Consider the following 15,198-nt stretch of genomic DNA (forward strand, 5'->3'; position numbering starts at 1 on the left):
GTCTACACCTCAATATACGATATCTAGTTTACACCTCAATATACGGTACTTAGTTTACACCTCAATATAGGGTACTTAGTTTACACCTCAATATACGGTACTTAGTTTACACCTCAATATACGGTACTTAGTTTACACCTCAATATACGGTACTTAGTTTACGCCTCAATATAGGGTACTTAGTTTACACCTCAATATACGTTACTTAGATTACACCTCAATATAGGGTACTTAGTTTACACCTCAATATACGGTACCTAGTCTACACCTCAATATACGATATCTAGTTTACACCTCAATATACGGTACTTAGTTTACACCTCAATATACGGTACTTAGTTTACGCCTCAATATAGGGTACTTAGTTTACACCTCAATATACGTTACTTAGATTACACCTCAATATAGGGTACTTAGTTTACACCTCAATATACGGTACCTAGTCTACACCTCAATATACGATATCTAGTTTACACCTCAATATACGGTACTTAGTTTACACCTCAATATAGGGTACTTAGTTTACACCTCAATATACGGTACTTAGTTTACACCTCAATATACGGTACTTAGTTTACACCTCAATATACGGTACTTAGTTTACGCCTCAATATAGGGTACTTAGTTTACACCTCAATATACGTTACTTAGATTACACCTCAATATACGGTACTTAGTTTACACCTCAATATACGTTACTTAGTTTACACCTCAATATACGGTACTTAGTTTACACCTCAATATACGGTACTTAGTTTACACCTCAATATACGGTACTTAGTTTACACCTCAATATACGATACTTAGTTTACAACTCAATATAAAGGTACTTAGTTTACACCTCAATATACGGTACTTAGTTTACACCTCAATATACGGTACCTAGTCTACACCTCAATATACGGTACCTAGTTTACACCTCAATATACGGTACTTAGTTTACACCTCAATATACGGTACCTAGTTTACACCTCAATATACGGTACCTAGTTTACACCTCAATATACGGTACCTAGTCTACACCTCAATATACGGTACCTAGTCTACACCTCAATATACGGTACCTAGTTTACACCTCAATATACGGTACTTAGTTTACACCTCAATATACGGTACCTAGTTTACACCTCAATATACGATACTTAGTTTACACCTCAATGTACGGTCAGTGTATATGGAGAGGAGAGGAAGGTCAGTGTATATGGAGAGGAGAGGAAGGACGGTGTATATGGAGAGGAGAGGAAGGTCAGTGTATATGGAGAGGAGAGGAAGGTCAGTGTATATGGAGAGGAAGGTCAGTGTATATGGAGAGGAGTGGAAGGTCAGTGTATATGGAGAGGAGGGTCAGTGTATATGGAGAGGAAGGTCAGTGTATATGGTGAGGAGAGGAAGGTCAGTGTATATGGTGAGGAGAGGAAGGTCAGTGTATATGGAGAGGAAGGTCAGTGTATATGGAGAGGAAGGTCCGTGTATATGGAGAGGAAGGTCAGTGTATATGGAGAGGAAGGTCAGTGTATATGGAGAGGAAGGTCAGTGTATATGGAGAGGAAGGTCAGTGTATATGGAGAGGAGAGGAAGGTCCGTGTATATGGAGAGGAGAGGAAGGTCAGTGTATATGGTGAGGAGAGGAAGGTCAGTGTATATGGAGAGGAAGGTCAGTGTATATGGAGAGGAGAGGAAGGTCTGTGTATATGGTGAAGAGAGGAAGGTCAGTGTATATGGTGAGGAAGGTCAGTGTATATGGTGAGGAGAGGAAGGTCAGTGTATATGGTGAGGAGAGGAAGGTCAGTGTATATGGAGAGGAAGGTCAGTGTATATGGTGAGGAGAGGAAGGTCAGTGTATTTGGAGAGGAAGGTCAGTGTATATGGTGAGGAGAGGAAGGTCAGTGTATATGGAGAGGAATGTCAGTGTATATGGAGAGGAGAGGAAGGTCAGTGTATATGGTGAGGAGAGGAAGGTCAGTGTATATGGAGAGGAGAGGAAGGTCCGTGTATATGGAGAGGAAGGTCAGTGTATATGGTGAGGAAGGTCAGTGTATATGGAGAGGAGAGGAAGGTCAGTGTATATGGAGAGGAAGGTCAGTGTATATGGAGAGGAAGGTCAGTGTATATGGAGAGGAGAGGAAGGTCAGTGTATATGGAGAGGAAGGTCAGTGTATATGGAGAGGAAGGTCAGTGTATATGGAGAGGAAGGTCAGTGTATATGGAGAGGAGAGGAAGGTCAGTGTATATGGAGAGGAGAGGAAGGTCAGTGTATATGGAGAGGAGAGGAAGGTCCGTGTATATGGAGAGGAGAGGAAGGTCAGTGTATATGGAGAGGAGAGGAAGGTCAGTGTATATGGAGAGGAGAGGAAGGTCAGTGTATATGGAGAGGAGAGGAAGGTCCGTGTATATGGAGAGGTTTACACCTCAATATACGGTACCTAGAGGAAGGTCAGTGTATATGGAGAGGAGAGGAAGGTCAGTGTATATGGAGAGGAGAGGAAGGTCAGTGTATATGGAGAGGAGAGGAAGGTCAGTGTATATGGAGAGGAGAGGAAGGTCAGTGTATATGGTGAGGAGAGGAAGGTCAGTGTATATGGAGAGGAGAGGAAGGTCAGTGTATATGGAGAGGAAGGTCATTGTATATGGAGAGGAGAGGAAGGTCAGTGTATATGGTGAGGAGAGGAAGGTCAGTGTATATGGAGAGGAAGGTCAGTGTATATGGAGAGGAGAGGAAGGTCTGTGTATATGGTGAAGAGAGGAAGGTCAGTGTATATGGTGAGGAAGGTCAGTGTATATGGTGAGGAGAGGAAGGTCAGTGTATATGGTGAGGAGAGGAAGGTCAGTGTATATGGAGAGGAAGGTCAGTGTATATGGTGAGGAGAGGAAGGTCAGTGTATTTGGAGAGGAAGGTCAGTGTATATGGTGAGGAGAGGAAGGTCACTTAGTTTACACCTCAATATACGTGTATATGGAGAGGAATGTCAGTGTATATGGAGAGGAGAGGAAGGTCAGTGTATATGGTGAGGAGAGGAAGGTCAGTGTATATGGAGAGGAGAGGAAGGTCCGTGTATATGGAGAGGAAGGTCAGTGTATATGGAGAGGAAGGTCAGTGTATATGGAGAGGAGAGGAAGGTCAGTGTATATGGAGAGGAAGGTCAGTGTATATGGAGAGGAAGGTCAGTGTATATGGAGAGGAAGGTCAGTGTATATGGAGAGGAAGGTCAGTGTATATGGAGAGGAAGGTCAGTGTATATGGAGAGGAAGGTCAGTGTATATGGAGAGGAGAGGAAGGTCAGTGTATATGGAGAGGAGAGGAAGGTCAGTGTATATGGAGAGGAGAGGAAGGTCCGTGTATATGGAGAGGAGAGGAAGGTCAGTGTATATGGAGAGGAGAGGAAGGTCAGTGTATATGGAGAGGAGAGGAAGGTCAGTGTATATGGAGAGGAGAGGAAGGTCAGTGTATATGGTGAGGAGAGGAAGGTCAGTGTATATGGAGAGGAGAGGAAGGTCAGTGTATATGGAGAGGAAGGTCATTGTATATGGAGAGGAGAGGAAGGTCAGTGTATATGGAGAGGAGAGGAAGGTCAGTGTATATGGAGAGGAGAGGAAGGTCAGTGTATATGGAGAGGAGAGGAAGGTCAGTGTATATGGAGAGGAGAGGAAGGTCAGTGTATATGGAGAGGAAGGTCCGTCTATATGGAGAGGAAGGTCAGTGTATATGGAGAGGAGAGGAAGGTCAGTGTATATGGTGAGGAGAGGAAGGTCAGTGTATATGGAGCGGAGAGGAAGGTCTGTGTATATGGTGAGGAGAGGAAGGTCAGTGTATATGGAGAGGAAGGTCAGTGTATATGGTGAGGAGAGGAAGGTCAGTGTATATGGAGAGGAAGGTCAGTGTATATGGTGAGGAAGGTCAGTGTATATGGAGAGGAGAGGAAGGTCAGTGTATATGGTGGGGAGAGGAAGGTCAGTGTATATGGAGAGGAAGTTCAGTGTATATGGAGAGGAGAGGAAGGTCAGTGTATATGGTGAGGAGAGGAAGGTCAGTGTATATGGAGAGGAAGGTCAGTGTATATGGTGAGGAGAGGAAGGTCAGTGTATTTGGAGAGGAAGGTCAGTGTATATGGTGAGGAGAGGAAGGTCAGTGTATATGGAGAGGAATGTCAGTGTATATGGAGAGGAGAGGAAGGTCAGTGTATATGGAGAGGAGAGGAAGGTCAGTGTATATGGACAGGAGAGGAAGGTCAGTGTATTTGGAGAGGAAGGTCAGTGTATATGGTGAGGAGAGGAAGGTCAGTGTATATGGAGAGGAATGTCAGTGTATATGGAGAGGAGAGGAAGGTCAGTGTATATGGTGAGGAGAGGAAGGTCAGTGTATATGGAGAGGAGAGGAAGGTCAGTGTATATGGAGAGGAGAGGAAGGTCAGTGTATATGGAGAGGAGAGGAAGGTCAGTGTATATGGAGAGGAGAGGAAGGTCAGTGTATATGGAGAGGAGAGGAAGGTCAGTGTATATGGAGAGGAGAGGAAGGTCAGTGTATATGGTGAGGAGAGGAAGGTCAGTGTATATGGAGAGGAGAGGAAGGTCAGTGTATATGGCGAGGAGAGGAAGGTCAGTGTATATGGAGAGGAAGGTCAGTGTATATGGAGAGGAGAGGAAGGTCAGTGTATATGGTGAGGAGAGGAAGGTCAGTGTATATGGAGAGGAAGGTCAGTGTATATGGAGAGGAAGGTCAGTGTATATGGAGAGGAAGGTTAGTGTATATGGAGAGGAGAGGAAGGTCAGTGTATATGGAGAGGAGAGGAAGGTCAGTGTATATGGACAGGAGAGGAAGGTCAGTGTATTTGGAGAGGAAGGTCAGTGTATATGGTGAGGAGAGGAAGGTCCGTGTATATGGAGAGGAATGTCAGTGTATATGGAGAGGAGAGGAAGGTCAGTGTATATGGTGAGGAGAGGAAGGTCAGTGTATATGGAGAGGAGAGGAAGGTCAGTGTATATGGAGAGGAAGGTCAGTGTATATGGAGAGGAAGGTCAGTGTATATGGAGAGGAGAGGAAGGTCAGTGTATATGGAGAGGAAGGTCAGTGTATATGGAGAGGAAGGTCAGTGTATATGGAGAGGAGAGGAAGGTCAGTGTATATGGAGAGGAAGGTCAGTGTATATGGAGAGGAAGGTCAGTGTATATGGAGAGGAGAGGAAGGTCAGTGTATATGGAGAGGAAGGTCAGTGTATATGGAGAGGAAGGTCAGTGTATATGGAGAGGAAGGTCAGTGTATATGGAGAGGAAGGTCAGTGTATATGGAGAGGAGAGGAAGGTCAGTGTATATGGAGAGGAGAGGAAGGTCAGTGTATATGGAGAGGAGAGGAAGGTCAGTGTATATGGAGAGGAGAGGAAGGTCAGTGTATATGGAGAGGAGAGGAAGGTCAGTGTATATGGAGAGGAGAGGAAGGTCAGTGTATATGGTGAGGAGATGAAGGTCAGTGTATATGGAGAGGAGAGGAAGGTCAGTGTATATGGTGAGGAGAGGAAGGTCAGTGTATATGGAGAGGAAGGTCAGTGTATATGGAGAGGAAGGTCAGTGTATATGGAGAGGAGAGGAAGGTCCGTGTATATGGTGAGGAGAGGAAGGTCAGTGTATATGGAGAGGAAGGTCAGTGTATATGGAGAGGAGAGGAAGGTCTGTGTATATGGTGAAGAGAGGAAGGTCAGTGTATATGGTGGGGAGAGGAAGGTCAGTGTATATGGAGAGGAAGTTCAGTGTATATGGAGAGGAGAGGAAGGTCAGTGTATATGGTGAGGAGAGGAAGGTCAGTGTATATGGAGAGGAAGGTCAGTGTATATGGAGAGGAAGGTCAGTGTATATGGAGAGGAGATGAAGGTCAGTGTATATGGAGAGGAGAGGAAGGTCAGTGTATATGGACAGGAGAGGAAGGTCAGTGTATATGGTGAGGAGAGGAAGGTCAGTGTATATGGTGAGGAGAGGAAGGTCAGTGTATATGGTGAGGAGAGGAAGGTCAGTGTATATGGTGAGGAGAGGAAGGTCAGTGTATATGGAGAGGAAGTTCAGTGTATATGGAGAGGAGAGGAAGGTCAGTGTATATGGTGAGGAGAGGAAGGTCAGTGTATATGGAGAGGAAGGTCAGTGTATATGGAGAGGAGAGGAAGGTCAGTGTATATGGAGAGGAAGATCAGTGTATATGGAGAGGAAGGTCAGTGTATATGGTGAGGAAGGTCAGTGTATATGGAGAGGAAGGTCAGTGTATTTGGAGAGGAGAGGAAGGTCAGTGTATATGGAGAGGAAGGTCAGTGTATATGGAGAGGAAGGTTAGTGTATATGGAGATGAGAGGAAGGTCAGTGTATATGGAGAGGAGAGGAAGGTCAGTGTATATGGAGAGGAGAGGAAGGTCAGTGTATATGGAGAGGAGAGGAAGGTCAGTGTATATGGCGAGGAGAGGAAGGTCAGTGTATATGGAAAGGAGAGGAAGGTCAGTGTATATGGAGAGGAGAGGAAGGTCAGTGTATATGGTGAGGAGAGGAAGGTCAGTGTATATGGAGAGGAAGGTCAGTGTATATGGAGAGGAGAGGAAGGTCAGTGTATATGGTGAGGAGAGGAAGGTCAGTGTATATGGAGAGGAAGGTCAGTGTATATGGAGAGGAAGGTCAGTGTATATGGAGAGGAGAGGAAGGTCAGTGTATATGGAGAGGAGAGGAAGGTCAGTTTCCGGCAGTGTGATGCTATGGAGCGAGATGGAACTGGGCTGACTTTCTGATGATTTTCTCATTGATTAAACATTTGATCTCAAAACAGATTCTGTTCCCAAATGATTTTACTAACAGAGTGGACTCCCTTTGCCAAAGTTTCAAAACATTTTCCATGTTTAGAAGGAGTGCGAGGGCGAATTGATTTATTGCGAATGCGCACCTCAGACTAGGCATTCCCTAACATAAATATACAAATACATGCTAGAACGTGCCAATAGGATCCTGCTAGCTCGTGCTTGGCTCTGCCCACTTGACTCGCTAGCTTCCCATTGGAAATAACAAGGGTTGGTCTATGTAGGGTTAGGTATGAAAAACTTTGGTGTTAGCATGCACTTTAATAGCTAGCTGGATAACACAAGAACTAACTAGGTAGCTAGCTAGACCTAGCAAGCTATAGGCCTAACCTATAGAAAGCAACATGATGATGACAACCAGTATAGGGTAACTTCATGTCTAAATTGTCATACATTCTTTTCTACCACAAGGTCTCAGACTCCAACATGGAAGAAAGAAACATGTGAAGACAGAGAAATTATATAGAACTGTAGAACTGTAGAACTATAGAACTGTAGAACTGTAGAACTATAGAACTATAGAACTGTAGAACTATAGAACTATAGAACTGTAGAACTGTAGAACTGTAGACAGACAGAGTTGTTGATTTCTATTGTTACTTGAAATAGACAATACCGTTTTTCATTTTAGTCAATAAGATTCTTGCTACGTAAGCTTAACTTTCTGAACATTCGAGACGTGTAGTCCACTTGTCATTCCAATCTCCTTTGCATTAGCGTAGCCTCTTCTGTAGCCTGTCAACTATGTGTCTGTCTATCCCTGTTCTCTCCTCTCTGCACAGACCATACAAACGCTCCACACCGCGTGGCCGCGGCCACCCTAATCTGGTGGTCCCAGCGCGCACGACCCACGTGGAGTTCCAGGTCTCTGGTAGCCTCTGGAACTGCCGATCTGCGGCCAACAAGGCAGAGTTCATCTCAGCCTATGCCTCCCTTCAGTCCCTCGACTTCTTGGCACTGACGGAAACATGGATCACCACAGACAACACTGCTACTCCTACTGCTCTCTCTTCGTCCACCCACGTGTTCTCGCACACCCCGAGAGCTTCTGGTCAGCGGGGTGGTGGCACCGGGATCCTCATCTCTCCCAAGTGGTCATTCTCTCTTTCTCCCCTTACCCATCTGTCTATCGCCTCCTTTGAATTCCATGCTGTCACAGTTACCAGCCCTTTCAAGCTTAACATCCTTATCATTTATCGCCCTCCAGGTTCCCTCGGAGAGTTCATCAATGAGCTTGATGCCTTGATAAGCTCCTTTCCTGAGGACGGCTCACCTCTCACAGTTCTGGGCGACTTTAACCTCCCCACGTCTACCTTTGACTCATTCCTCTCTGCCTCCTTCTTTCCACTCCTCTCCTCTTTTGACCTCACCCTCTCACCTTCCCCCGCTACTCACAAGGCAGGCAATACGCTCGACCTCATCTTTACTAGATGCTGTTCTTCCACTAACCTCATTGCAACTCCCCTCCAAGTCTCCGACCACTACCTTGTATCCTTTTCCCTCTCGCTCTCATCCAACACCTCCCACACTGCCCCTACTCGGATGGTATATCGCGCCGTCCCAACCTTCGCTCTCTCTCCCCCGCTACTCTCCCCTCTTCCATCCTATCATCTCTTCCCTCTGCTCAAACCTTCTCCAACCTATCTCCTGATTCTGCCTCCTCAACCCTCCTCTCCTCCCTCTCTGCATCCTTTGACTCTCTATGTCCCCTATCCTCCAGGCCGGCTCGGTCCTCCCCTCCCGCTCCGTGGCTCGATGACTCATTGCGAGCTCACAGAACAGGGCTCCGGGCAGCCGAGCGGAAATGGAGGAAAACTCGCCTCCCTGCGGACCTGGCATCCTTTCACTCCCTCCTCTCTACATTTTCCTCCTCTGTCTCTGCTGCTAAAGCCACTTTCTACCACTCTAAATTCCAAGCATCTGCCTCTAACCCTAGGAAGCTCTTTGCCACCTTCTCCTCCCTCCTGAATCCTCCTTCCCCCCCCCCTCCTCCCTCTTTGCAGATGACTTCGTCAACCATTTTGAAAAAAAAGGTCGACGACATCCGATCCTCGTTTGCTAAGTCAAACGACACCGCTGGTTCTGCTCACACTGCCCTACCCTGTGCTCTGACCTCTTTCTCCCCTCTCTCTCCAGATGAAATCTCGCGTCTTGTGACAGCCAGCCGCCCAACAACCTGCCCGCTTGACCCTATCCCCTCCTCTCTTCTCCAGACCATTTCCGGAGACATTCTCCCTTACCTCACCTCGCTCATCAACTCATCCCTGACCGTTGGCTACGTCCCTTCCGTCTTCACGAGAGCGAGAGTTGCACCCCTTCTGAAAAAACCTACACTCGATCCCTCCGATGTCAACAATTACAGACCAGTATCCCTTCTTTCTTTTCTCTCCAAAACTCTTGAACGTGCCGTCCTTGGCCAGCTCTCCCGCTATCTCTCTCTGAATGACCTTCTTGATCCAAATCAGTCAGGTTTCAAGACTAGTCATTCAACTGAGACTGCTCTCCTCTGTATCACTGAGGCGCTCCGCACTGCTAAAGCTAACTCTCTCTCCTCTGCTCTCATCCTTCTAGATCTATCGGCTGCCTTCGATACTGTGAACCATCAGATCCTCCTCTCCACCCTCTCCGAGTTGGGCATCTCCGGCGCGGCCCACACTTGGATTGCGTCCTACCTGACAGGTCGCTCCTACCAGGTGGCGTGGCGAGAATCTGTCTCCTCACCACGCGCTCTCACCACTGGTGTCCCACAGGGCTCTGTTCTAGGCCCTCTCCTATTCTCGCTATACACCAAGTCACTTGGCTCTGTCATAACCTCACATGGTCTCTCCTATCATTGCTATGCAGACGACACACAATTAATCTTCTCCTTTCCCCCTTCTGATGACCAGGTGGCGAATCGCATCTCTGCATGTCTGGCAGACATATCAGTGTGGATGACGGATCACCACCTCAAGCTGAACTTCGGCAAGACGGAGCTGCTCTTCCTCCCGGGGAAGGACTGCCCGTTCCATGATCTCGCCATCACGGTTGACAACTCCATTGTGTCCTCCTCCCAGAGCGCTAAGAACCTTGGCGTGATCCTGGACAACACCCTGTCGTTCTCAACTAACATCAAGGCGGTGGCCCGTTCCTGTAGGTTCATGCTCTACAACATCCGCAGAGTACGACCCTGTCTCACACAGGAAGCGGCGCAGGTCCTAATCCAGGCACTTGTCATCTCCCGTCTGGATTACTGCAACTCGCTGTTGGCTGGGCTCCCTGCCTGTGCCATTAAACCCCTACAACTCATCCAGAACGCCGCAGCCCGTCTAGTGTTCAACCTTCCCAAGTTCTCTCACGTCACCCCGCTCCTCCGCTCTCTCCACTGGCTTCCAGTTGAAGCTCGCATCCGCTACAAGACCATGGTGCTTGCCTACGGAGCTGTGAGGGGAACGGCACCTCAGTAGCTCCAGGCTCTGATCAGGCCCTACACCCAAATAAGGGCACTGCGTTCATCCACCTCTGGCCTGCTCGCCTCCCTACCACTGAGGAAGTACAGTTCCCGCTCAGCCCAGTCATAACTGTTCGCTGCTCTGGCTCCCCAATGGTGGAACAAACTCCCTCACGACGCCAGGACAGCGGAGTCAATCACCACCTTCCGGAGACACCTGAAACCCCACCTCTTTAAGGAATACCTAGGATAGGATAAGTAATCCCTCTCACCCCCCCCCCCTTTAAGATTTAGATGCACTATTGTAAAGTGACTGTTCCACTCGATGTCATAAGGTGAATGCACCAATTTGTAAGTCGCTCTGGATAAGAGCGTCTGCTAAATTACTTTAATGTAAATGTAAATGAAATAGACAATACCGTTTTTCTAAATTAGCTACCTATGCTACTCACTAGTCTCTACTATCTAGGCTACTCACTAGTCTCTACTATCTAGGCTACTCACTAGTCTCTACTATCTAGGCTACTCACTAGTCTCTACTATCTAGGCTACTCACTAGTCTCTACTATCTAGGCTACTCACTAGTCTCTACGATCTAGGCTACTCACTAGTCTCTACTATCTAGGCTACTCACTAGTCTCTACTATCTAGGCTACTCACTAGTCTCTACTATCTAGGCTACTCACTAGTCTCTACTATCTAGGCTACTCACTAGTCTCTACTATCTAGGCTACTCACTAGTCTCTACTATCTAGGCTACTCACTAGTCTCTACTATCTAGGCTACTCACTAGTCTCTACTATCTAGGCTACTCACTAGTCTCTACTATCTAGGCTACTCACTAGTCTCTACTATCTAGGCTACTCACTAGTCTCTACTATCTAGGCTACTCACTAGTCTCTACTATCTAGGCTACTCACTAGTCTCTACTATCTAGGCTACTCACTAGTCTCTACTATCTAGGCTACTCACTAGTCTCTACTATCTAGGCTACTCACTAGTCTCTACTATCTAGGCTACTCACTAGTCTCTACTATCTAGGCTACTCACTAGTCTCTACTATCTAGGCTACTCACTAGTCTCTACTATCTAGGCTACTCACTAGTCTCTACTATCTAGGCTACTCACTAGTCTCTACTATCTAGGCTACTCTACTATCTAGGCTACTCACTAGTCTCTACTATCTAGGCTACTCACTAGTCTCTACTATCTAGGCTACTCACTAGTCTCTACTATCTAGGCTACTCACTAGTCTCTACTATCTAGGCTACTCACTAGTCTCTACTATCTAGGCTACTCACTAGTCTCTACTATCTAGGCTACTCACTAGTCTCTACTATCTAGGCTACTCACTAGTCTCTACTATCTAGGCTACTCACTAGTCTCTACTATCTAGGCTACTCACTAGTCTCTACTATCTAGGCTACTCACTAGTCTCTACTATCTAGGCTACTCACTAGTCTCTACTATCTAGGCTACTCACTAGTCTCTACTATCTAGGCTACTCACTAGTCTCTACTATCTAGGCTACTCACTAGTCTCTACTATCTAGGCTACTCACTAGTCTCTACTATCTAGGCTACTCACTAGTCTCTACTATCTAGGCTACTCACTAGTCTCTACTATCTAGGCTACTCACTAGTCTCTACTATCTAGGCTACTCACTAGTCTCTACTATCTAGGCTACTCACTAGTCTCTACTATCTAGGCTACTCACTAGTCTCTACTATCTAGGCTACTCACTAGTCTCTACTATCTAGGCTACTCACTAGTCTCTACTATCTAGGCTCTACTCTACTAGTCTCTACTATCTAGGCTACTCACTAGTCTCTACTATCTAGGCTACTCACTAGTCTCTACTATCTAGGCTACTCACTAGTCTCTACTATCTAGGCTACTCACTAGTCTCTACTATCTAGGCTACTCACTAGTCTCTACTATCTAGGCTACTCACTAGTCTCTACTATCTAGGCTAGTCTCTACTATCTAGGCTCTCACTAGTCTCTACTCTAGGCTACTCACTAGTCTCTACTATCTAGGCTACTCACTAGTCTCTACTATCTAGGCTACTCACTAGTCTCTACTATCTAGGCTACTCACTAGTCTCTACTATCTAGGCTACTCACTAGTCTCTACTATCTAGGCTACTCACTAGTCTCTACTATCTAGGCTACTCACTAGTCTCTACTATCTAGGCTACTCACTAGTCTCTACTATCTAGGCTACTCACTAGTCTCTACTATCTAGGCTACTCACTAGTCTCTACTATCTAGGCTACTCACTAGTCTCTACTATCTAGGCTACTCACTAGTCTCTACTATCTAGGCTACTCACTAGTCTCTACTATCTAGGCTACTCACTAGTCTCTACTATCTAGGCTACTCACCATACTATAGACAACAGATTTGAGTCACCAGGAGAATACTTATTTTGATTTTATATCTATATTAAATCTAATCTAATTATCAATATAACAATAAAAAATCCTGATGATTTTGTAATACATTTTTAGGTATTTTAGTATGTTGCAAATAAAGTTGACTAAAGTCGAAGCTCATCTATTGTTTGTAGGTATTGTCAAATGTAATGTAATGTCACTTGTTAATGAGCAATAGGTCTAAGTAGTTAAATAGAAGTTGACTAAAGTCGAAGCTCATCTATTGTTTGTAGGTATTGTCACTTGTTAATGAGCAATAGGTCTAGGTAATTAAATAGATGTTGCTCTATCCTGTGTAACAGCTAGTAATAACATTTTATTTCTGCAGATATTACATGTCCTCTGTGGTGTATGTACTCCTGCCTTCATGTATCACTTGTTAGCCACATTTCACTGTCAATATAGGACACAACTCAAAACTGCTTAGAAAACAAAACAAATGATTCTTCTTCTTCTCTGGTATTATGGCGGTTCAGCAAAACAAATGATTCTTCTTCTTCTCTGGTATTATGGCGGTTCAGCAAAACAAATGATTCTTCTTCTTCTCTGGTATTATGGAGGTTCAGCAAAACAAATGATTCTTCTTCTTCTCTGGTATTATGGCGGTTCAGCAAAACAAATGATTCTTCTTCTTCTCTGGTATTATGGCGGTTCAGCAAAACAAACGTTAAAGATGCGTGCCGCCACCTACTGTGCGGGTAACTACATTGTCTTTAGGGAAACATAAACACTTGTGTGTTTGTTTATCACTTGCATGGTGCTTGTAGAAGCTGTGCTATGCTTTGAAATAGTCTATTTCTCGTATTAGATCCGTTTTCGTAAAGCTCAACCAAGTTAACTCAGACGGATCGCTATATTTTTGGGGTGGGGCAAGTGCTAGCAACAACGTCGACCGGAGATATATTTTGAACAGTGCACATTCATGGTTGAGTAATTAGAGTCTATTGGGCATAATCTCTCAGACACCCAGCGCATCCACGAGGGACCCCAACCTTTGTCACAGTTGTTAAATGAATCGGATGCAGCTGAGAAGAAGAGAAAACAATAAGCGGGTGAATTTAGTGGAAACCTGCCCATTTGTATTTATGCATTCGTTGTTAAACTTCTGTAATTACAGACCGTATTTACTACCAAATACATTGGTATTACTGCACTGTGAATGGTTACAGTTTAACTCCAATACTTGTTAAGTGTAATTTTGAAGGAATTTAACAATTAATATATGTGTTCATTAACCAATTTAAATCACTCTGTCTGTTTCTAAGACTTTGTAAGATCTTTATTTGCATAAAATAGACAGAGACCAGTCTACCAAGATTAGCCAATAGCGTTTATTCTCGAGAGCGCTGCTCATAATATCACGTACATTAGTTTATATACCTCACATTTCATCATAAATGTCTCTCCTCCTCTCAGATACAATGGCAATATAGTTCACAAGCCTTCCCACATTGTCTGCCACCTGTTAAAGAATCTACGACAAGCCCAAGGTCTCTCCCCTCCCTGGGTAGAGGCAGAATGTCCTGGAAGGAATGTCAGTATAGCCCAAGGTCTCTCCTCTCCCTGGGTAGAGGCAGAATGTCCTGGAAGGAATGTCAGTATAGCCCAAGGTCTCTCCTCTCCCTGGGTAGAGACAGAATGTCCTGTAAGGAATGTCAGTATAGCCCAAGGTCTCTCCCCTCCCTGGGTAGAGACAGAATGTCCTGGAAGGAACACAGTATTCCAGCCGGTCTGTTAAACAATCTACGACAAGCCCAAGGTCTCTCCCCTCCCTGGGTAGAGACAGAATGTCCTGTAAGGAATGTCAGTATAGCCCAAGGTCTCTCCCCTCCCTGGGTAGAGACAGAATGTCCTGTAAGGAATGTCAGTATAGCCCAAGGTCTCTCCTCTCCCTGGGTAGAGACAGAATGTCCTGGAAGGACCACAGTATAGCCCAAGGTCTCTCCCCTCCCTGGGTAGAGACAGAATGTCCTGGAAGGACCACAGTATAGCCCAAGGTCTCTCCCCTCCCTGGGTAGAGACAGAATGTCCTGGAAGGAACACAGTATAGCCCCAGGTCTCTCCTCTCCCTGGGTAGAGACAGAATGTCCTGTAAGGAACACAGTATAGCCCCAGGTCTCTCCTCTCCCTGGGTAGAGACAGAATGTCCTGTAAGGAACACAGTATAGCCCCAGGTCTCTCCTCTCCCTGGGTAGAGACAGAATGTCCTGTAAGGAACACAGTATAGCCCCAGGTCTCTCCTCTCCCTGGGTAGAGACAGAATGTCCTGTAAGGAACACAGTATTCCAGCCAGTCTGACGATAGCTCCATTCGTTTCTAACAAGGAACAGAAAGTCCTTGTTCTAATTCTTGACTCAAACTACTATATTCAGTATTATGATTATAATAAGATTCATACATCCATACAGTAACATAGTAGTATTCTGTTTAGTTATAGTTCTAAGCTAAATGTATACATCAGTTAGTCATTATTCATAAAAATCCCATAATAGTAATGACTTACGCAATAAGG

At 45.5% G+C, this 15,198-nt stretch overlaps 1 protein-coding gene across 1 annotated transcript in view; it reads left to right on the top strand.

Moving 5' to 3' along the window:
- The window catches only part of LOC124042659 (hippocalcin-like protein 4), a 37,429-nt gene that overhangs the window by 17,902 nt on the left and 4,329 nt on the right, over positions 1 to 15,198 (top strand). The gene's annotated exons all lie outside the window — the stretch shown is intronic.

This window comes from Oncorhynchus gorbuscha, linkage group LG09, assembly GCF_021184085.1.
Source record: "Oncorhynchus gorbuscha isolate QuinsamMale2020 ecotype Even-year linkage group LG09, OgorEven_v1.0, whole genome shotgun sequence".
Lineage (NCBI taxonomy): Eukaryota > Metazoa > Chordata > Actinopteri > Salmoniformes > Salmonidae > Oncorhynchus > Oncorhynchus gorbuscha.